Genomic DNA, 25,166 nt, shown 5'->3' on the forward strand with positions numbered 1-25,166 from the left:
GTGAGGGAGAGAAGCCGTGCTGTAGTGGTGTGGACCTGTAGACAAGCAGTGCTTTGCTATGCTCTTTCTCTTTAGCCCACAGTTCTTTTACTGTATACACCCCCCTCTCAGCCTCCCCATTTGCCTGAGGATAATGCGGGTTTGCTGTAGTGTGTCTGAAGTCTAAAGCCCTGGAAAACTGACGGAAGACCTCTGACAGGAATTGAGGACCATTGTCCGAGACAACTTCCTCAGGAATACCATGACGTGCAAAAACGTCTTTGAGGGCGCTGATTGTGGCCTCTGATGAAGTTGTTCTAAGGTGTGCCACCTCAATAAATCTGGAGAAATAATCGATAATGAGCAAGTAATTTTGCTTTTCCCACTCAAAAAGGTCTATTCCAACCTTTTCCCATGGTCTTTTGGGATCTACGGTGAGCAGCAGTGGTTCATAGTGGGGCACCCTGTGTTCCTGACAAGTTGTGCACTGATCAACCATCTGGCGGATCTGTGATGAGAAGCCCGGCCACCATATGGAATGCTGGGCTCGGGTGCGGTATTTAGAAATGTCCTGGTGGCCCTCGTGAATCTTTTTTGAGCATCTCATTTTGTAATGCTCCTGGAATCAGAATCCTGTCTCCTTTTAAGAGGAGGTCATTTGCTACTGTCAGTTCTCCTCGGACATGCCAGAAGGGCATGAGATTCTTCCTTACTGCATGTTTGTCAGGCCAGCCCGACAAACAGAATATCTTCAGTGACCTGCAGATTTCATCTGCTGCCTGGGCCTTGGCTATTTGTGTCAGATGAGTCTCTGTTGCTAGCAGGGAAGACACCATTGTATCCACAAAGACCTGAGCCTCTTTTTCCAGCTGTTCTTCAGCATGCGTCAGCCCCTCTCTGGTGGGGGCTCGGGAGAGCGTATCAGCTGTGATGAGGTTTTTTCCTGGAACATGCTGTATATCATAGCTGAATCTCAGGAGACGAAGGCGGAATCTAAGGATTCTCGGTGGCAAGTCATCAAGGCCTCTGGAACTGAGAAGAGGAATGAGAGGCTTGTGATCCGTGAGTATAGTAAAGTGTAGGGTCATTATGTATGTTGACAGTCTTTCGCAGGCCCACGTCACCGCCAAAGCCTCCTTCTCAATTTGAGCATAGCGCTTTTCTGCATCGCTCAGACTTCTTGATATATATGTAACAGGCTTCCATGTACAATCCTGCTGTTTCTGTGTAAGCATTGCACCTAAGCCGTACGAAGAAGCATCGGCTTCAACTCTAGTGTCTTTGTCAGGCGAGTATTGGGCCAGAATCTTGGGAGAACTCAAGTGTTCCTTAAGTCTGTGAAAGGACTGCTGTTGTGGCACGTCCCAACACCATTCATTTTCCTGTTTAAGTAGCTGATTTAATGGTACAGTGACAGTGGATAACTCAGGGAGGAATTTGGCCAAGAAGTTAGCCATGCCCAGCAGTCTGCGTATGTCCGCAATACATGTTGGATCTGGCATCTGAAGAATGGCCTTGACTTTGGATGGATCGGCTTCTATGCCACTGTGGATGATTTTGTGTCCTACGAAGTGCAATGCTGACTTACCAAACTCACACTTTTCATTGAGGGTTAACCCCTCAGACTGGAGCTTCTGTAGAACTCGTTGTACACGCAAATCGTGTTTTTCCTTGTCCTGTCCAAAGACTAGAATGTCGTCCGCATGGCAAATCACCCCTACCAGATCTTCCAGTAGTTGGGTCATGCGCCTTTGGAAGTGTTCTGGTGCTGACGCTATTCCAAATGGGAGACGGTTGAAAAAGTTTCTCCCAAATGGAGTGATGAAGGTGGTGAGAGGCTTTGTGTCTTCTGTGAGAGGGATCTTGCCTTTGCAGCCAATTTGTAGAAGACATGTGCATCTGAAAGCAGAGCCAATGACTGGTCTATAGCTGGAAGAATGTGTCGTTCCCTCTTGACCCACTTGTTTAAGTTTGTGAGGTCAACACAAATACGTATTGCACCACTTGGTTTGGGGACCACTACCATCCCTGCATACCATTCGGTAGGCCTGTTCACCTTAGAAATGACGCCCATTCTCTCCATCCTGTTAAGCTCTTCTTTAACTTTTGTTCAGAGAGGGAGAGGTACTCGTCGAGGTGTGGACAGTGCATATGGTGTAACGCCACTCACCAGCTCAATGCGGTACGGCTCTCGTAACAGCCCCAGTCCAGTAAACACAGAAGGGTAGGCAGCTGTGAAGTTACTTATTGGCTGTGTGATGGACTCGGTCCAATCATTTTGAATTTTTGGCTTGTGTCTATTAGTCATTTTCTTGTCTTTTCTGTTGTAATTATAAAACTGGGAGGATTTCTTCTGTACTAGTTTTCCTTTTATTGCATCTACATTTGTGTTAGCCCCGCCTCTTGTGTCCGGTCCATGTAGTACTACCTGCTGTTTTTTAACTGTCTCATTCAAATCGTCGTATCCAACGTGGCCATTCAGCCGGTTTGGAAAAATCGAAAGGCTCCAGAAGAGCCATTTGCACTGCTGCTAAAGCCATTTTTAATTTTTTAATTTTTTTCTTCTTCCCTATGGGAAAAAAAATGGAGAAGCTCAAGCCTTTAGTAACTCGCGCCACTACTACGCGGTTTTTTTTTTTGTTTTTGTTTTTTTTTTCCTATGCAGATGAAGCGCGAGTTTCATGAACGCTTGCACTGTATTTCGGCAAAAAAATCCCATTTCTGACACCATGTAACGTCAGGCATAAATGAGACGCAGAGACCCTGTACTGCCAACATGCAGGTAACAATTTATTTCTGCAAAACCCCCTGACCCTTACAAAGCATCCTGGGAATTGTAGTACTCATCACTCATTACACTCCCATCCATCCATCCATTTTCCAAACCGCTTGTCCTACTGGGTCGCGGGGGATCCGGAGCCTATCCCGGAAGCAATGGGCACGAGGTAGGGAACAACCCAGGATGGGGGGCCAGCCCATCGCAGGGCACACGCACACACCATTCATTCACACGTGCACACCTACGGGCAATTTAGCAAGTCCAATTAGCCTCAGCATGTCTTTGGACTGTGGAGGGAAACCGGAGTACCCGGAGGAAACCCCACGACGACATGGGGAGAACATGCAAACTCTGCACACATGTAACCCAGGCGGAGACTCGAAGCCGGGTCCCAGAGGTGTGAGGCAACAGTTCTAACCACTGCACCACCATGCCGCCCCCTCATTACACTACACCCTTGGGAGGTAAATGGGTCTGCAGTTTACCATTAACAGTTCAGTGTCTGCTGAACAACTTTTCAACACCCTGCATATCCCCACACCATCTGTTTACATACACAAAGACACACTGGAGACAATCAGTTCGGACAGTGAGGTTTGAATGATCTTATGTGTGTTAAGGATTTATAGACCAACTACATCTTTTGATAGTATTGATAGCCTGTGTAGAAAATATGGCCTCCCACATAATAATTTCTTTAAATACCTACAGATTTGTCACAAAATTTCCCTCTTTTTCTGATTTCCCACCTGCTATGTGTCATGCCCGGCTCGTCCGCTCCTCGTGTGTGCCATGCCCCCTGATTACCCACATGTACTAACCTGATTGTCTCCAGTGTTGTCTGATTTCCATGCTTAATCTTTGTGTATTTAAGTCCTGGTCTGACCTGTTCTCCTTGTTCGTCATTGTAGTTTGTTGTGGTCTGATGCTTCCTGCTGCCCGTTTGGTGTTCCCCGTTCCCAGACCCGATTAAAACCCTAGTTTTGCCCCGTATCTGCCCTGTCTGCCTGGTCCTTACCCGCCTGCCCGCATGATCACTGTTCCGTACGACCGTATGATCGTGACACTATGGTGCTGGAAAAACACTCTTTACTTTGAGAATGAAGGATTGATCTCAGCATTATACTCTCAACTGATGTGTTTTGCAGATCAAAACCTAGGAAATATTAAACTAGGTGGGAGAATGAACTCGGTGTGGATCTGACTGTGGAATACTGGTCTAAAACACTGTAGCATGCTGAGATTTAAAGTTTTGCACGGGGTTCAGTTCAGCAAAGCCAGGCTTGCTGACATATATCCTGGGAGGGATGCTGGCTGTGACAGGGGCTCCTTTCTCCAGCTGATCTAGCACATGCTGGCTGCTCTTGTTTTCTGGTTGGTTGGAGCTGCTATGTGGATCGTCTCTCATTCGCCATGCTCTGCCATAACAGGGTAGCAGATGACGACTTTGATTTAAATATAAACCAATCTGTCATCGTTGCATTCATGTCGCTTTTGGCCTGTAGGAGAATTTGGCTGCCCTGGAAATCTCCCACTCCTCCGTGTGCTGCTGCTTGTCTGGAAGACATAACTCACTTCATACAGCTAGAAAGAGATTAAATGTAGGCTGAGGGGTCTGTGAAAAAGCTCTACTCCAGATGGGAACCTTTCCTGTCATTCTTGGTGAATCTTAGGGAACTACGCACTCGGTGAGGGTCTCTGATTGTAACTGGAGGACCCCCCCATTTTTGTATATTCATTTGATTACCTCACAGGACGGCTGGTACATTGTGAGTGAGTGTATTCTGGACCATCTCACATATATGTTGGGTATATGTGTGTCTGAGCCTTGGACGCATGTTGGGGTTTGGCTATGAAAATGTACATTTTTGAACACATCAGCGGCAGTTCTAGATCATTTTAATGGTCGGGAGGGGGGCAGACAGCGGCCAATTGTTCTGATGGGGGGGACAGATGCATTTGACCTTCATGTCCCCGAAATATCACGTACATTAGATTGTCAGTATTAACGGGCAAAGGACACTTTTGAAAACCGATCAGCTATTTATGTAATGTTTGCAGTTACATTTTACACTTTTTACCAGTAATAGTACATTTATTTGACAGCCAAGCAGCATGTGCATTTGGGGGGGGGGGAGTACAGGGGTGGCCATGTATGTTGTCCCCCCTCCCTTTGCCCCAAAACAGCCCTGCTGCCAAGGTCCATTTGGGTCGGGTGAGGGGACTCCTGTTGTAAATGCTGAAATGGGAATGTTACGCATTATTGTACATGCATCATATCATTCCTAAAGGGAAAATAAACAGAAAATAAAACTTCATTGATATATGGGAGGGGCGAGTAACAGTGTCTTTTTCAATGGGCTACTTCAGGGGTGAGAAAATCCTATCATTTGTTTGGCTCTCAGTTCCTAATTTTTGACCTAAATATGTGAACTTAAATGTGTAAGCTGGCAAATGAGGTTTCTGCAGGCTAATCTTCTGCTGAATGATCAGTTCAGTTAATCATTCATTACATTGTTTTGGTTTTTACCAATACAGTGATAGTAAACAGAATATTTATTAAAAACAAATTTTAATATTCTGATAATTAAAGTAGTGTAACCGACAGTGGACTGATACTGACTCTTTATTAATATGTGTATAAATGGTATAATAGGGAGTGAGAGTTAATCAGCTGGGTGATTTTCATACTGTCCCTGCAGGTGTGTCCACACTGAACACGGTGTCTGTACAGAGAGGAGGATCTGTCACCATCCCATGTTCCTATGATGAGAGATATAAAACACATGTGAAATACTGGTGCAATGGGAGTGACTGGAGTTCATGTACTCCCATAGTACGTACTGACTCTACACAGATAAGTGGTGAAGTGTCAATCAGAGATGATCCTGACCAGCAAGTCTTCAATGTGACCATGAACAATCTGACAGCTACTGGTTCCTACTGGTGTGGTGTGGACATCACCGGAGGTGCAGCTGTGGGAACACGGGTTTACCTGTCAGTCACTGAGGGTAAGATGTCTGTACTGCAGACTGTAGCCAATAAGATGCACAGTATGTAACATGTCAGTCAGGCAGAAAGGAAGGAAGGACATTAACATGGAAAATGTTTTCAATATCAATTTTATGAAACTTAATTTACTATCAGTTATGTATGTTTAATGGCTATAATTTAAAGTGTCTGTATGAATGTACAGGAAAATTAACTTGCATATTAGTATTAACTCTAAGGGAGACATCCCATAATACAGCCTGATGACCTCATCAGATACAGGTTCTGCTCTGTGTCTGATCTGCATGTTACACCTGGCAGCTGTATAGAGGCCTCAGGATTCTAGTTTATGATACATTTGTATAATATGACAAATATTACAGATCTGACTATTTTCTCCATCAGACACCCAGTCAGATGTCTTTCATAAAACATCACAGGCATCAGCTTACTGAAAACAGATATACAGACATATTCATCTTACAGCCATTTATCATGTGTGCAATGTTTGGAAAACATAAAATGTAGGTTTTTACTCTCATACATCAAAAACTTCCATTCAGATTTCAGACATTTGTAGGGATTAATTGTTACTAAAGGTGTACAGACTGGGTGATTGTCTGCAGGTAGTTTCTAACTGCAGCAAAGGCCAGTGTTACAGTTACACTCTGTAATAACTGATCCAGTTCCAGCATGAATACATTATGATTTATTAATAACATTATTTATCTCACCTGCCCACTATCCGGGCCCTGGGATGTGGACACTCTGGTCACAACCTTAATTTATTATTCTGCATCCAAACAGATATTTTACTGAATATATCTGGTTATTCATTTTCAGTTTTAGAAATGACCTTTCACAGTCTGTACTGACTGACAGATCAGGGCAGAGGTGCTGTAAAAAGGGGGGTAGAGTTAGGATGATTCCATGGACCCCCAATTGATGTGACGTAAAGAAATTAGGAACATAATCGGATTGGTCCAGGCTGGGGGCCCAATCTGATATGCTTTCAGGGGCCCAAAATCGCTACTGGCCTCCAGGAACAGGGATGTTTATTTTTTATGTAACAAACCTCTCTCTCGTTTCCACTGCTGTCCATTCTTGGCAGATGATGAAGAAGGAGGGAATAATGAAAAACAGAGGTAAGCATCCAGCAGCACTTACAGCAGTGTGGTGTCCAGCTATGAGCATCTCCCTGATCACACAGTGATGGGAAACTTCTGTTATTTTATGGGAACATTGATTTTCTTTTATTCCTTAATTATAATTTACCTGTGATGGCATCACATCCAGGTTGAGCCCCTGCTTTGTGCCCTATGCTGCTGGGGAAAGGCTGAAGGCCAGCTTGGAAGATGGATGGATAGATGGATGGATATAAAATGTTGTTTAAAGTCACAGCAAGAAAGATAAGATAATAAGATAATCCTTTATTAGTCCCACAAGCGGGAAATTTGCATAGTCACAGCAGAAAGTGGACAGTACAAGAATAGAGTAGCAAAAATTAACAGAAATATGATAAAAACTATATATGTACAAGTGGAAATATATAAATATTAATAAATGTACAACATTAACAGTAAAACTGGCAGTTAAAATTCTGTAGCTATTTTCATATTATTTGTTAATGTCTCCTGTTACTCACATGTATCCTGTGTAACAGTACAGATTTGGCTGTACCATGTTGTTATAAAGCATGTCAGACTTTACTGTTTAAATCCAGCCTTTTATTCAGCTCCTTGGTCCAGCTCTCTCTGTATGTAGGACTGGGTTTATTGGTGCTGCTGTTCATGCTTATAATTCTATCAGATTAGATTCACTGCACTGTTCTTCAGATTAAAATGTGTTACGTGTGACTGACAGACACACTGATGTATTATATGTCTGACAGGTGGGAGCAGGTTCTGGATGCTGTACTGAAAGCTGGGACTGGTGTGTTTTATCTGATCTGCACCATCATCGCCATTCAGCTGCACTGGAGCTCCTGTAGAAAGAGGGGATCCAATCAGAGAGAAAATTAGGGAGGGGTGAAAATGGGTCTTAAGAAATTCTGATATACAAGCTTAATTTAAAAGAAATATACAAGCTTGTTTATCCTGTTAAAATGATTAATGTACAGCTTCTATTAGCGCATATAAATGAAAAACCATAAGGCTGTATCAGCAGGGTCCTGCTGTGCTTGTATGAAATGTGTCTCCATATAGTTTTGTTTATGCTGTAATCAGAAGAGCAAGAAAGTACAGTGGTACCTCGACCCACGAACAGTCCTGTTCACGAACAAATTGGGTTACAAACCAGATGTTCGAAAATTTTTGTACTGGCTCGCGAACCGTGTTTCAGGCTGCGAACAGAAACATCCCCCAAACGGGTCAATTGAAAGCGCTCCAAAGAACCACCTGAAACACGAATAAGTGAACATTATAACGGTTGTGGAATGTATCAAAAACTTGTCGCAGATGCATGTCTTTACTATATTTCTTCAGGGATTGAATATTTGAAAAAAAAAATAGAGAGAACGTTCTGTCATAGTTTTTGTGATGGTTTTTAACAGTCACATATCAATGCATAAAATCACAGTACTTCATTAATAACAAATTATTAAATAACTCCTACTTCTGTTATATTCTCCATTCACACATAGTGACAACTGCGTATTGTTTGTTTGCAGTACAAACAAAGATGTCCATCGGCATACAGCGCGTGGCAGTACGAAATGTGCATAAAAAATTCAGGCATATGAAAATAATGTACAGTATAATAAAAAAAAATCACATTTTCGAAAGTACTGTATTGTTGTTTACTCTGTCTTTTAATGTTAATTATTTAGTTTTTGGGGGGGATGTATTGTGGTTCTTTTCCGTGTTTTGGCATCTTTCGAGCGAACAGCCTGCCAACAAGCGTATGCTCAGTTGTGTATTGGTCCGCCTTCCGTAAACATGTTATTTTTATGATTTTTTTGTATTTACATTATTTTAAATAGGAAAAATTGATTCAGGTCGAAAAATTTTCGGGTCACGAACTGAGCCCTCGAACGAATTAATTTCGTGAACTGAGGTACCACTGTATGGTCATGCTACTGTAACTGCAGTGAGGCCTCTCTCACACGGCCCTGCTCAGTCTGTCCAGTCATACCATGAGAGTCAGTGGAATATAGAGAGGTTGGTCTGCAGTGTTGGATTACCTGATGGGAACCAGTAGAGCCAGTGCTTTGTATGACTGATAGCTTTTGCTTCACAAACGCGTTGCTGCCACCTGCTGGTTAACTGTAGTATAAGTGTTAATAATAATTTACTCATTAGTGAAACTTAAATTGTTTGTTCTGATTTAATAAATGATTGATATAGATTTGGTTTACTGTGCAGTTTTTATTTTCTGGAGTTATTAAACTGATTAAAAAGAAGAAGCATTTTTCAAGCTTAAAGTGAATGTTTTTGTGGTTTTCAGCTCACGTTGCAGTACCAGATCCCACCAATCAGTGACCCTGTCAGTGTCGCTGGTCATTCCACTTTCTGTTCCCCTAGTCTTTTATGCTTCACAGGTCCTAGTGTGTTCCACTGCTGTCTGGGCTGCTGTGTGGCTGAATGGGTTGAATGTTTAGCAGAAAACCAAGCATTTTCCCTGTCATGGGTTTGAGGCTCTCCAGAGCCCAGCTTCACTTTGTTTGACATTTTGAGTTTTTGTTTTTTTTCCCATTGTTACCTTGCATTCTGGTTATTTCTGTATCGGATCTTGTTTTTGTTTGTGTCTGGTTATCTGCAGTAGTTTTGTAATTATTTCACCTGTGTTCCCTTTATCTTCAGTGTAGCCCTAGTCCCTAGTGTGTAATTGATGGTGATTACCCTCACCTGTTCTTCATTGCTCACAGCCTCTCGTTTAGTTATAGCCCCCACCTGTCCTTTGTGGAAGCCCTCGTTATTATGTATATTTAAGTGCCTGCCCCCACCCTGTTCCCGAGTCGGCCATTGTATTTGTTCCTGCGTGCGGCTGCTCACTCCCTGCCTTTCTCTGTGTTCTGCATTGTTTTCTTCTGTGCTTCTCCCTGCTTTCATTCTTGTTTTCTACCTGCCTGTCTTTATACCCCTCATGCTTCCTTTTGTTTCTCTTTGTTTTGAGTTCAGATACAATAAAGTCCCTTGTTGTTTCTGTGAGCTGCAACATGGATCGTCCATCACTCCCCCCTGCCACACTTACCAATTCTCTGTAGAGGGGATGTAACCTAAAGTACGCTACTCTCCCTAAACCGCTGCTTAGAGACTTGGTGCACATCTCAAAACATTGCCTTTATTTATAATTAGATTCAAGATTCAAGAGGTTTATTCATCAGATACAGTAGAACTTGTAGTGAAATGTATCTCCGAGTCACCCTATTTGAACATTTGAAGCAATGATAATTCACATGGTGTCCGACCCGCCCATATATATTCTTATAGTACACAGACCACCGGGATCATACACTTTGCTTCTGAGAGAATTCGGGGAACTTCTCTCTGACTTTTATTAACTCCCGATTCCGGCCCACATGGGGCCACTCATCCTGACTTTACCCCTGTAGCTCTGCCCGAGGTCACCCTGGCCCCTGTAGCTCCGCCCAAGTTTGCCTTGGGCCCTGCATATTGGCACAAGGTCACCCCCATCCTAGTGGGGATGGACCTGGAGGATACCGCTCCAGAGGACTTGGAGTGGGAACCCTTGGACCTGGTCCTGAGTCCCACGTTTCAGGCTCCAGCCTGCACCTGAGGCTTGGGCTGATTAGGCCCCAAGCACCTGTTCCATCTGTGGTGCAGACAGGGGAGCAGTACAGGGCCAGGCTGGTTCACTGTCTTTCAAAGGGGGAGACAGGGACGTATCACTCATGCCAGCCGTCCAGGACCAGTTTCCAACTCTCCTGCCTATTACCGTCCTGCAGTCCCCCTGTCACCCTCCAGTCCCCCTGTCACCCTCCTGCTCCCATTCTGTAGTCTCCTCATCGCCCTCCAGTTCCCATCCTGTGGTTTCCATCCACACACTTGACTTGCCTCCATCTCCTAAATTGCAGCTGCTCATTCTTCATCTAGGCCTGTGGTGATCCATTCACCCCATCCTTGTGTATCTCGTCCCCACTCTGGCAACCTTCCAGTGTCCCTTTGACCCCAGTCTATTACTACCCAGTCCCTTCCTCCTTGGTTCCTGAGCCTGTTGTCCCATCAGGCTCATTTTCTTTCCTTTCCCTTTCAGTTCCCCTTCTCTTTCCTGGTCCTGGCCTCTTGTTCCTGTTCCTGTCCGTCAGTCCTCACATCCTGTTTCCAACCGGTCTCTCTCTGGTTCTGTCCCTCAGTTCCCGTGTCCTGTTCCCAGTTTATAGGTCCCTGGTCCCCAAGGTCTGTTCCCAGCTGTGTTCCCTCATCTGGTGGCACCATCCCAGTTCCTGTTTACCCTGTCTGTCCTACCTCCCTCATTATTTCGCCTCCTGGTTCTGTCTGTCCCGTTCCCTGTGTTCCATGGTATATCTAATGTCATGGGATTTTTTGTACCCTTCTACTGACTGATACCTTTCAGGAGTGAGATCCCTTTGATGCTTTGTAAGATCTATGTGAATCATGTCAGGAAAATCCTACTAGAACAGCTGAACTTCATCTGGGGTTAATCAGCATCACTTTAATTGCCTGCAGGTGTGAACCCAAAAAGACTGTCTGCTGTAATGAAATCAAAAGGTGCTTCATCAAAGTATAAGTTTAAGGGAGTGCAGACTTACTGTATGCAACTTGCATATTTTTTATAGTTTCCCCCTAACAGATTTGTTTGCTTTTCAATTGAATTGTGCAGATTACAGGTAACATTAAAGGTGGGAAAAGTTTTGAAATGATTCATTTTGGCCACATTTTTTACATTACAAATTCCAGGTATTTTAACAGGGGTGTGTAACTTTTATATCCACTGTAAACATGTTAATGAAAAATTCAGCCCTCTGGCGGTGAAACGATGTAAATTACTTCCTCAATCAATCTATGGAAATGAAAATTACTGCATGTCACCAGACCATAAAGTAAAATCATCATGGGAGACTAGTACTTGCACTAAATCACAATTTCGTGATTAAGATGAAGAAACAGGATAAGCAGCTGGAGGACGGATGAATGAATGAATGACCTCTGCTGTATAATCAAATACTCACAGTAATCTGTAGTTACAAATAAGCAGAAAAGGTAGATGTTTAGTGAACAATATTTTTCCATTACATACAGTATAGAATAATGTGTGACCTATTGTGGTTTAAACACTTCCTGTTTGTAGTTCAGAGGTTAAATGCAGCCTGACAGAATGATTTTACACTTGACTGCAGTCTTGTTTGTGTCCACCATGTGGCAGCAGTATACAGGAATGGTCTTATTCTGTCTGGCTGATGTGTGTATACATTCATATACCCTGATAGCATGGAATTTTGCCTCCAGCTTTGTGTCTTCGATCTAGGCAGGAGCGAATTACATACTAACAACAGTATATTAAATTATGTATAGTATATTACAGTATATTATAGCAGTATGTACAGTATATTAAAGTATGACAGAATTATATTATGCACTTTTCTTTAGGAACAAAATTGCATAGTTGCATAGTTAAAGTAACAGGAAATCCAGCAGGAATGGGATCTTAAGAGAACTTTGCCAAAAGCTGAAACAAGACTGTAAGAATGACACTGACCCACCACCAGCACTGACCCCCCCAGCTTCTCAGGACAGGAAGTCAGCCCAGACCAGACCCTGCCCCCCAGCCAACAGGCCGCCTAGAAGCTTACGGCTGGTCCAGTTAGACAGCACTAGGTGATCTGGGTGTTGGGGGCGCGGGGGGGGGGTATGGTCACAACAGAGTGAGAAGTCCCCCCCAGGAAGTAGAAGCAGAAGGTGAGGACAGCTCACTTAATTATCAGTCACTGTATCTCAGTGCTGCTATACTTTGTCTTTCTTGCAAAGGAAGTTTATTGTCTTGCAGACAGTTTCCTGCTGATGTAGAGCCCCAGCCACACATGCCACAGCCAGCCATTACTGTAAGTGATGATGTTGGTCAGGTGGGCTGTGCAAAGGCAGCATGACCATAAAGTTTGTGGTCAGTTAGTGAGAAGGAGCGACACCCCATGTAAACGGAACAGATGAGTGCAGAACCTGTATAAACCAAGCGGAGGGGAGAAAGTCGGTTTTTTATTGGTTTTAAGGAGTCCTGGGTCACAGACAGAGAAACAGTGACAGTATGGAGAATCATAATCTATAATGAAACGACAGGCTGTGAATTTGGGCATCTGTGTCTGTCGGGGGCTGAGAGAAACACAAACAGCTCTCAGTCTGGTAGGACGGCTGATAAGGCCCAGGTAAAGTGAATCAATCTGCTCATCACCTGACTTTGACCCCCCAGGACAGCCCCCACCCATGTCTTATAGTGACACCTTCCTATTAGGCCTCTTGTTTTCTACTGATCCACAGAGATTAAAAGGACCTACTGCAGTGACACTATAGAAAACTGTATAACACATAATAAAGGCTGAACCAAAGGCCTGAGGACAGACCCTCTGTATACAGCACACAGTGTTTCTGCAGAGTCTCACCCTCACATGCTGTATGACGACATTTCTGCTTTTCAGAATAAGTGTTAAAATATTTTCTGCATCATGCTAATGATTTAGCTGCTTTCTGCTCATGCATGAGTGAAAAACAAGGAAATCAAACAGTTCAGAGATAAATCTGACATATTTGCTTCACTTGCATGTATTTTTATTTTTTGAGCTACAATGATTCTGGAGAGGACCTGAGAGGCTCGGAGGGCCAGTGAGGCCGCAGGGTGCTGAGAGAACTGCAGGACAGGAGCAGGAGGACGGCGTGGCTCCTCTCCTCTCAGCCGCAGCAGGAGTGTCGTCAGGCGGGATAACGTCGATTAGACAAGAGTCTGGGTGACTGATCCAGATAGTGTCCCCCATCTCCCTCTGTTGGAGACGGAGACTCAGCCAGCCCCTCTACTGCAGCCCAGGAGATACTGCTGACTGCACCGGGACTTAGGATAGAGGATAGAGTGTCATACCAGCCCACCATGGAGACGTGGGGCTCTGGAGGGTCAATGTGGGGGTGTCTTCTTCATCGTGGAGGTGAGCCCAGTATGACCCCCACATGGGTGGGGTGATCCATCCGCCGGGCGACTCCTCAGGGTCCTCGAGGTCGCTCGATTGTCCACCAACCATCACTGTGCATGAGGCTCAGATAGCAGGAGGAGGTCAGGTGCAGGGGAGAGTGTGCAGGTGGAGATGTGAAGCGAAGGAGGTTCCCAGAGATACCTGCTATCTTGCTCATTTGACGTCCTCTGCCAGCCACTGGAGGATGGGCTCCACTTCTGAGTTTGGTTCCTCAAAAGGTTTCTTCCTTCTAGGGAGATTTTCCTTTCTACTGCCACCTCTGGCTACCTCACTGGGGGCTTTTTCAGGGTTAATGCAAAGTGCCTTGAGACAGTGTAATGGGAAAATGCACTGTATAAATAAATGGATTGGAATTGAATTGAATCGAATTGTTCAATCATTCTGTCACAACATGCGGGAATCCCGGGCAGGTGTTTGGCAATACAGAAATGAGTTTGAATTAAAGTAAACACACAGGGACTGCAAATTAACACGACCGCAGGGATCAGAATGAGAAGGTTAGGACAAAGAAGGACATGGACTGACAGGACAAGTGATGTTTATCACCAGACAAGAAATGGTGAGACAAACAGGTGCTTGTATACATAGACTAATGAGGGGCAACAAGCACCAGGTGTAGCCCATCATGGTCACGTGAGGGAGGAGACAGGAGGGTCAGGCAGACATGGCAGGCAGGATGTGACATCACTGTTTTATACCTCGCAGTTTGTTTCAGTTTACTTGTGAAGCTGCAGAAAATGGCTGTGAGTCACATGACTAACACAGGAAAGTGGGCAAGCTGAAGATTTACATTTTTTTTTCTCTTTGGCTGCAATTGCAGCTAAGAGCAACTGGACTGCAACAGTGAAATGATGGATCTTGAGGCCTAACTGTCAGGAGCCCATGTATTCTGTTGGTCTTGCTGTGCTTCCTCAAAGTCCCTCTGTGTCTTTAGCTCATCATGATATTATATATCTGACTGATACACCTGCTATCTCAGCACTCCTGAGTGTTGGCTTTGAATGTGACCATGACTGTGTCTCTCTGCAGTTTGCAGGCTTCCTCTGATCCTTCCTCTGATCACTGATATCACTGACCCAGTGGCCTAATGGATAAGGCATCAGCCTCCGGAGCTGGGGATTGTGGGTTTGAGTCCCATCTGGGTTATTGGGGGCAGCGTGTGGCTCTGTGGGCTAAGCCTGTGTGCCTGTAATCAGAAGGTTGCAGGTTCAAACCCAGCCTCAGCCTGTGGGTCCTTGAGCAAGGCCCCTAACCCCCAGCTCCCTGGTCTCCGCTACGGGTGGCAGCCCTTAGTAGACAACTTACTCTATGAAAAAAGAGCAAGTTGTGGGAGGCGTGAAGACAATTTCCCTACGGGGATCAATAAAGTATCGATTATTATTATTATCACATGGCATTTCTCCACCTTCCAGTGCCCTGCAATGGACTGACATGCTGTTGAAGGTTTACCTCACTTTACACTGTGTGCTTCCAGCATTAGAATCCAGATTATTATACTAATAATAAATAACTATGATAAACAGAAAAATTCATGGTCTTCTTTATTCATGCAGATTTTTTATTTTGTGAATTGAGTCTGTGCATTGATAGTTGATTTAATTCTCTACACACTAATAATAATGGTCTGACTTTCTGAAGGGCTAAACATTCAGCCTTGTGGTTTTGTCACTTCCTCTTTAAAGTGTCCACTCCCCCTTCGCTCTGCCTGCTGTGAGTAAGAATAGAAACGACAGAGACAGTGAAGGTACAGAGGATGAGGAAGTGAGTGTCACTCTCCACAGATCTGGGCTCAGTGACACACACATGCATGGATCCTCTGATGCTCCTGTTTCTCCTCATTGCTGGGCGCACAGGTGAGTGTCACTCATTACAGTGAACTGAGTAGAGATCTCTCTCCTGCTCCTCACACACTGTCAGCTACAGGATGGAGATCAGGATGGAGATCTGGTCAGGAGAAATCGCAAAATGTCAATTCTGCAAAGATTCAGATGCTTTACATAACATTGTCTCTGAAATTGTGAATATTTTTTGGATTCCTATGCTTGTATTCCTGGGTGTCGTTAGGCCAGATCAGTCAGGGCTGTAGCTCTGAGTATTTTACCCCCGATGCCAATCTTCCTTCAAAAGAGAAAAAAGTAAAACCCCTGGTAACTTGACTCAGTCCCTGATCTGTTCAGTAGCTGGAAACTCCCCTGGGTGTTTGTATCAAAACATTTGCAATTGCTATGCTAATATTTGCATGTAACAGGATATTGATAATATAAATTTAATATCTAAGTATTCATTGTAATACTGCCATGTGTTTCTTTAGTAATCAAACAGTACAAAGACTGTTAGTGCAGATAAAATGCCCTTGTCCTTAGTATGCTTTGATGTTCTGTGTTGTGTACGATTATCTTATTGGGGTCATTTCAGCAGCACAGGTGGTTATGTGAGCAGACAGGCGGGATGCCGTCAGTCATTTCTGTGTGTACTGTCAGAGGGGTCTAAACACCCAGCTTCATGTGCTACTGCAGCAGGTCTCTGCTTATCAGGGCTCAAGATCAGCATCAATTAAGCAGCGTTCATACTTCCCTTTTCCATGTGGCTTTCAGGCTGCAGGCTGTCATAAATTATCTGCACAGTAAAAATATCAAAATATATGTAGCCAGTGCAATTAACATCACACAGACAAACACAAATAATTTGGGGTTCTTTATTTGCCTAATGCCCAAAAGAAAATGGAAGGGCAACTGAGCGGAGTTTTCCGTTCTTTCCTTTATAAGTTTTACCGTGCGGTACAATGGCTACAACACACGGGTGCAAATCAGCTTTCCCCAGCAGCAAATACTCTAAATAAAATGAATCTAACTTTTCTTTTTTTTACCGTGTGTAAAATACGGCAGTGGACTGGAACTGCACAAGGAAATACAAAAATACGTACAACCGTTGGTTGTGAATACTAAGACATACAGTCATTTAACACAGAAATGAACAATAGCGCTCTTTTTAACTTACATTTCAGTATCGCGCGTCTCTCCACGTACGGCCCGCTCCCTTCAGAACGGCTTACACGAAATCCCCAGGCTATTCATACCCCGTCAACGGATACCTCCTCTTACAACAATTCTTCTTCCTTTGCTGTATTATGGTTGGTCTATGAAAGTCAGTGCTGCCACCTACTGGAAAGATCTAGTCCGTTATCTTGCACAAGCGTATTCGATGTGCAACAATGTGCATGATCTCCACCAAACAAAAAATCTGGGCTAAACATGCATCATCAACAGATATCTGGCGTAATCCCTTGATGATGAAATTTATGTCACCTCACTCTGTGGGATACTGAAAGTATAAATTGGTCTTCAGGGGTGGAGATTAGACCTGTTTGTCTTTCACTCTGCAGCAGGTTTGCAGAGCTAGTTACACTCTAGCTGTTAGACACTGGGGGCAGCGTGGGGGCCTCACGCCTCCAGGCTTGTGGTTTTGGTATCTGGCCCAGCTCTCTGTGTAGAGGTTGCATGTTCTTCCTGTATATATACTGGTTTCCTATGAGCAGGGACGGATTACGGACCAGGCCAGCGGGGCCACTGCCCAGGGGCCCTTGGGGTGCAGGGGGCCCGTGGGGCCCCTAGCCCAAAACAATTTGCAACGCTTATCAACAATGTATTTTCATTTGTCTATTTTAGAGGGCCTACATTCTTTGATCCTCTGCCTACAAGGGCCCCTGACCCTATAGGGAGGCCGTTTGGCTGCCAAGGGCCCTTGAATTGTGGTGGTTGTGGTGGTGGGGGGGGGCCTCGCAAACGTTTAGCCCAGGGGCCACACAACCCATAATCCGTCCCTGCCTATGAGGTCTCTGGTTTCATATCTATAGACACATGGTCTAGGTGGATTGGTGCCTCTAAAAGTGCCCATAGTGACTGTGTGTGAGTGTTTGCCTTGTGACAGACTGGCATCCTGTCCTGGATCTTCCTCTGCCTTGTGCCCTGTGCTGCCTTATATCAGCTCAATGCTCCCTGTTCTTTACTGACTCTGTACTGGATAAGTATGTAGAAAATGAATGAATGAATGATCTAAAATATGTGTAGACCTTTATTAATTGTTATTTGCACACATTTATTAATCGCCAATATCACATTGCATGAGTACGAGTTGGAATCTAATTCTTGCCTTCCTTCATCTTGCTCTCCATAGCTCAGGGCTGATGGCACAGGGGCAGCCGATGTGTGGCCCCCTGGAGCTGGGGGTTATGGGCCTTGGTCAAGGACCCACAGACATGTGACTGTTCTGCTGAGGCCGGGGTTCGAACTGGCGACCTTCCGATCACGTTTGCAGTTTGTGTATCTTGCTGCTGTATGAAAAATTTCCCCCTAGGATCAATTAAGTTCATCTGATCATATATTATTATATGATTCCCCAGATGATGTAGACTTACAGCAAAAGGGTCACGGGATTTGAAACTATCATGTGGTATCAGGTACAACATGCAGGTCTGTGTAATATGGACTGTGTCAGATTTAGATAGAAGTGGCTTTTATAATATACCATTTGTTAATCCACAATTTGATTTTTACATATTTTCTGCATAATCTGGTTAAAATTAAGGGATCTAGCGTTACCCCTGACAACTTCCATCCATTGCATGGATATACACTGACCACTGCTGCAGCAAAGTGCATCACGGGACCCAAACCACAGCGACCACAAGCTGGTCTCAGCCCTGGAGCCTCATAGGATATTTCACAGTGTCACAAATTTTGACTTTAGATGTTTGCATCTGTGGAGTTTGTGAATTATAGTGATAAATGTATCACAAGGGTATTTCTCTGCAGTTCTGCATGTCTATCAGTTGTCTGTTAATATTTATTTGGGTGCTGTTAGTCATTCTTTGTACTATGTCTGAACAAGTGAGCTTTCTAATGCAGTTGTGGAATATGGCAAATAAAACATCTTTTTTTAAATATCTATACAAATTGTATTGTTCCAGTATCAGCAAAATAATTAATATAGCATCCATTCTATTGCTCTTGGCATCAATGCATGTTATCAGTATCAATGCATAAAAAGCCTGCTTGAATTCGAAACTGACATTATATAAATTTTTATGGTTTGTCACCTGATTTTCATGCATAACTTACAGTTTACCAGAGAAATGTCTTGGATTTATCTAAGATGATATTTGATATTTCATGACTAATGAAAATATTGTCAGTCTAATGGACAAATAGCTTTTACTACCTTGAGTACTTTCAAGAAAAGCACAGGCTGAAATTACAGTTCACAGCCAAACGAGGGTAGCAAAGCTATGGACACTGTGTGTCAACGTAGTAAATGAGAATGTGAGCCCTCTGGTGGTGAAACAGTATAAATACTTTTGCAGTCAGTCTATGAAAATGAAAGGTACTGTAGATCATTGTATGCGGGTGCTGGGGAACGTAAAATAAAATAGTGACTAGAGACAAGTACCCGCTCTCGATCGCAGTTGCATGTTTAAGGTAAACATACAGACAACAGAGACTTTTCAATAGATTACGAATAACATTCGTAATAGATTTATATGTTTAATTTCTAATTGCTCCTTGATGACTGGTGCCCAGACCAGGATAAACAGCTGGATGATGGATGGATGAATGAATGAATGAATGAACCCTGCTGTAAAATCAAATACTCTCAGTATTCCGTAATCACAAATAGGCCAAACAGATAGATGTTTATTGAATGTTTTTTTTTTTAATTACATACAGAAAAACGGATGATCTATTATGGTTTAGTCACTTCCTGTTTGTAGTTCAGAGGTTAAATGCAGCCTGACAGAATGATTTTACACTTGACTGCAGTCTTGTTTGTGTCCACTATGTGGCAGCAGTATACAGGAATGCTCTTATTCTGTCTCGTGGCTGATGTGTGTATACATTCACATACCCTGATAGCAAGGAATTTTTCCTCCAGCTTTGTGTCTCGGATCTAGGCAGGAGCGAATTACATACTAACAACAGTATATTAAATTATTCAAAATGTTTTCAGCAGGAAATTAATCTTAAAATTATTCAGATTTGCAGATGTATGCAAAAGTGGAGATTTCAGGTCCAGAGAGTACAAATCCAGACCAAGGTTTTGTTTCAACCAACCAGTTGAGTATAAATAGTCACAGTCACAGAGTACTTAACTGGTTGGTTGAAACAAAATATTGGTGTAGATTTATACTCTCTGGACCTGAAATCTCCACCTTTGGATGTAGGTATACATAGTTAAAGTAACAGGTAATCCAACAGAATTGGGATCCTAAGAGAACTTTGCCAAAGGCTGCATCAAGACTGTAAGAATGACACTGACCCACCACCTGCACTGACCCCCCACGTTGACAGGAAGTCAGCCCAGGCGAGGTCTTGCCCCCCAGCCAATAGGCCACCTAGTAGCTGATGGTACAGCACTGGGTGATCTGGGTGTTGGGGGTGGGGGGGGGGGTGGGCAGTATGGTCAGAACAGAGGGGGAAGTACCTCCCCAGGAAGCAGAAGTGGAGAGTGAGGACAGCTCACTTAATTATCAGTCACACTATCTCAGTGCTGCTATACTGTATGCAAATCACGGCAATTTTATTGTCTTGCAGACAGTTTCCTGCTGATGTAGAGCCCCAGCCACACATGCCACAGCCAGCCATTACTGTAAATGATGATGTTGGTCAGGTGGGCTGTGCAAAGGCAGCATGACCATAAAGTTTGTGGTCAGTTGGTGAGAAGGAGCGACACCCCATGTAAAACCAACAGGAGAGAATGAAACTGTTGGTCTGCCCACGTCAGAGGAGTTTCAGTTCGGCTGCTCAAAAATCATCAGCCGTGTGGCTGGGACCGATATATGGAACCTGACTGTTCAGCCCTGCTGATGCTGACCTGCAGAAGGTGACCCTTTAATGCTCCTCAGACTCCTGAGGAGAATCCACCTGAACCACCGTGGGTCCTGGGGGCCAGTGTGACCGAGGACTCTGTAGAAACTCAGGACCTCGGTTCCACCAGTTGATTCCAGCTATCTGAGATAGTGTCAGTCCCCTGGTGATGTCGTCAGCTGGGTTAATATTGTTATCTACGTTTTGCCATGACTGACAATCTGTCAGCTCCTGTATCTCCGCAATCCTAATCCCTACAAATGCGATAAAATGACAGGATTCGAACTGATGCCAAGTAAGAACAGTCATAGAGTCCGTCCAGTAGCTGACGTCATGGATCCCTACAGTACGGTCCTTCTGTAGTACTGCCACTAACTCGGCTGCAGTCAGAGCTGCACAGAGCTACAGTCTACAGATTGACTGCTGCCGCTTAGGTACAGCTCTGGACCTCCTGGCTAAGAAGGCAGACTTTTCTTGCTCCAGAGTTTCTAGACCAGGACCTTGTCTCGGGTGGTATGTGGGACTATGAACCCAAGTGGGTCATACTGGCTGGTGAGGACTTGGTAAACCCCCCACATTGTGGGTTCAGCTCTCTCTGTCTGGCTATATTCATATCCCAAGGTGTCTGCATGAGCCAGACCTGAGTACTCTCTGCTTTGGGCTCTAGACTGAGATTTTGGGTGACCTCTGGGTAGTTACAAGCCCATTTGCGTTAGCTAAATCCTCCCACAGGTAGAAGGCGTTGCAACTTACTGAGGAGTTCAAGATTCAAGACTTTTATTGTCATTGTTCAGTTGCCTGGACAACAAAATCAACTGACAGACCACAAAGATGCAAGTGACAGAGACTTTACAAGATTAATAAATAAATAAATAAATAAATAAATAACACAACAGTTAAAATAGCAGCTGTTAAAATGACTATATGGAGCAGATCTACACATACTCCCTCCCACTCACCTACCCACATACACTTACGATCACCGTATGTTTCCATAGCAATAATGGGGAGGAACGATGTCATGGGTCTGATAGCATTTATAGTTCTGAAGCATTTAACGCAGTTTGATGAATAGGTGATGGTTTGGATGTCAATGGTCTTTTATAATCGCCCAGCTCTAGAGAGACATCTAGAGCTGGCAATGGAATCTAAGGAGGGGAGTGGGCAGCCAATCACCTTCTCTGCTGTACTATTGACTCTCTGGAGTCTCTTCTTGTCGGTACCTGTACAACCAGCGTACCACACGGGGATGGCGTGCATCAGCACACTCTCGATTGTGGCTCAGTAGAAGGACACCAGCAGATCGGTCTGCAGCCTATTCCATCTCAGGACCCTCAGGAAATGGAGGCGCTGCTGGACTTTCTTCACCAAGGCGGTTGTGTTTGTGGTCCATGACAGGTCCTTGGAGATGTAAGTCCCGTGGAACTTCAAGGAGGACACCTTCTCCACGCAGTCACCTTTTATGTAGAGGGGAGGGGGATCAGCTTTTGCCTTACGGACGTCCATGACCACTTCCTTGGTTTACCTAGTGTTGAGGGTTAGGTTGTTGTAGTCACACCATTCTGTCAGACGCTGGACCTCATCTCTATAGGCGGTGTCATCATCGTTAGTGATGAGCCCAACCAGGGTGGTGTCATCTGCGAATTTGATAATGGTGCTGTAAGAGTGCATGAGGATGCAGTCACTGGTGTAGATGGTGAACAACAGACGGCTCAGCACACATCCTTGTGGTGAGCCAGTGCTGAGTGGCAGGGTGGATGATCTCCGGTCACCAACTTTGACATATTGTTGCCGGTCAGTAAGAAAGTTCTTGTTCCATGCACATGTAGCGGGGCGGCGGGGGGGGGTCCATGTTAACCAGCTTGGCCATAAGGATGTCCGGGATGATGGCATTAAGAGCTGAATTAAAATCGATGAAGAGCATCCTTACTGAAGTCCTAGGATTCTCTAGATGTTGCAGAGCAGAGTGGAGGCCAATGGAAATCTCGGTGGACCTGTCTGCCTTATAGGCAAACTGATGGGGGTCAAAGCCAAGTGGGAGGCAGTCCTTTATGTGCTTTAGGACCAGCTTCTCAAAACACTTTGCAACCACAGGTGTCAGTGCAATGGGTCTGTAGTCATTGAGGCTACTGACAGTGGAGGACTTGGGGACTGTAACTATTATTGCAGATTTCAGGCAGTGAGGGACACTGGCTTGTGACAGGAATACGTTAAAAAGTGTGGTGAACACAGGAGACAACTGGTCAGTACTATCTTTAGTACTCGTTATCTGTGTATTTTAGTGCCTGCTCGTGTTCTTTTCTCTGAGTAGGTTATTGTGTTGGAATGTTAGATGGTACCGTGTGGTGCAGTATGAGTTCCCTACCTTGTTCCTGCTCCTTGTTCCTGTGTTGCTTTGTTCCTAGATCTTATTTCCTTGTCATTCCTTGTAGTTAGTCATTGTTTTCCCTATTTTGCTTTTTGACCCCTTGTGGTCCTTTCCTTTGTAGTTTTACCAGTGCTTTAGTTTCTGTAATAACCCCCCCCCCATGTCTCAGAGCTGCCAGTGGATTGTCACCTTCTTTTTCTGCCTGCACTATGCCTCGCTTCCTTAACACCAGCTGTCATCCAGGAGATCATGCATGTCTAGGGTATTCTGTGTCTCCATAGTCACGGGTAACTTTACCTATGGTGCCTTAATGTATCTCCTAAAGTTAGCTCTCAGATCATATGGCAGCTTAACCAGTAATGTGGAGACATGAGACCCACAACTCAACTCTGTCAGACCCTCTTGACCAAGCTGATTTGGCATTTCTATGAGTGTCCGTACAGTCAATGAGAACTTGCTGAACCCTCTAAGATCTCTGGATCTAATGTTAGGCCCATCTACCACCATAACAATATGCTGTAAGGCTGTGGTTGTCCATACAGTTCGATGAGGGCTCTCATTGTGTCACTGTATGGGTACTGGCTGTTACTCTAAGAGTCAGCTATGAGTAAGTTAAAATAAAAATATTTCGGTACCACTTTACAATAAGGCTAGCCTTATAAAGGGGTTATGAATGGTTTATAAGCGGGTTATAAATTAAGTTGTAACACTTCATAAATCATTAATAGACAATTATAAACAAGTTATACTACAGTTTTCTATTTATTAATGAGTCAGTACCATTTCTAAGTGGCAAAGGGGAGCCTTATTGTAAAGTGGTACCAATATTTCGTATTACACTGTAGTAACAAGCACACGGGCACATTACCACAAAACCAGGCCATCTTCTTAACACTCGAACATGTTAAACTTACTTAAACTTACTAATGAAAGCATTTCACTACTAGTACCAACCAAAAAGCTTTTTGCTCTACTGTGGTGAAAGGATGCAAACCTTGCACCACGAACGTTGTCACAGCCGGTGGCAGCTTCACCCTCTGCTCATCACATTTCGCTGCCTGGAAAGCTACCATGAACGGGTTTCGTTTTTCCGGGCGTGACGCGATTGCTGCCTCAGAGGAGTTATCACTGCCACCCTGCATCTCATCTTCCAAAATGGATGAAACAAATGTATACATAATCCGTTTGTTTCCGAAAACATGCCTGTGGGTTAACCCTATTGTCACTCCCATACCGGCCCTCTGTCACCTGTCCGAGTGGCTTGAATATGAGGTAAGGATACAGGGATATGTAGGGATGGGAATTGTTAAAATTTTTCAACTGTTGTTGAATAGGGCAATTTGCTGAGACAATAGTGTCTATGCGGGTGGCCCAGTGGCCCAGTAGATGGTGCTGTTGCTTCACACCTCCATGTTTGAATCTCACTAATGCTGTCTTTATGGAGTTTGCATGTTCTCTATAAGTTGTGTGTGTTTCCTTGTGTTGTTCAAAGACATGCAGTCAGGCTAATTGGTGTCTCTAAATAGGAATGTGAGTCTGTGTGCCCTGTGACTGACTGGTGTCCCATCCAGGATGTACTCCATCCCTGTGCCCTGATTGTTTTATGTGTCTGTATGACTGGAATAAAAGGTTTACTTTCATATCAGCATTACCCCTAAGGGAGACATCCCATAATACAGGTCCTGCTCTTTATCAAATACATGAGTGTCTTGTTTTGTGTATATTGTGTTGCACTCTGTATTAGTTAATCCAGGTCCATCATAAATTTATTATGATATATTAATGAAATAATTAATCTCAGTTTGACTGTGGGTGACCTGGCATATGAACACTTTTGTCATAACCGTAATTTATTATTCTGTATCCAACCAGCCTATTAAATATTTTCAGAATTTTTATTTCAGTTTTAGAAAGGACTTTGACAAGGAGGAGAACTGCAGAGTATATGACACTCTATGTAAATGTAGAAAATGAAAATGTCTGCCCTCTTGTGGTGAAACAATGTATAATAGTGAAATACGTGTCCTTGTTCCCCTG

At 44.0% G+C, this 25,166-nt stretch overlaps 1 protein-coding gene and 1 non-coding gene across 2 annotated transcripts in view; both read left to right on the plus strand.

Moving 5' to 3' along the window:
- The window catches only part of LOC125739920 (uncharacterized), a 645,903-nt gene that overhangs the window by 354,090 nt on the left and 266,647 nt on the right, over positions 1–25,166 (plus strand). The window lies entirely within an intron of this gene.
- Positions 14,975–15,047, plus strand: trnar-ccg (transfer RNA arginine (anticodon CCG)). Its single transcript has one exon. It is a non-coding gene; the product is annotated as a tRNA-Arg (tRNA).

The sequence above is a fragment of the Brienomyrus brachyistius genome, chromosome 4, assembly GCF_023856365.1.
Source record: "Brienomyrus brachyistius isolate T26 chromosome 4, BBRACH_0.4, whole genome shotgun sequence".
Taxonomy (NCBI): Eukaryota; Metazoa; Chordata; class Actinopteri; order Osteoglossiformes; family Mormyridae; genus Brienomyrus; species Brienomyrus brachyistius.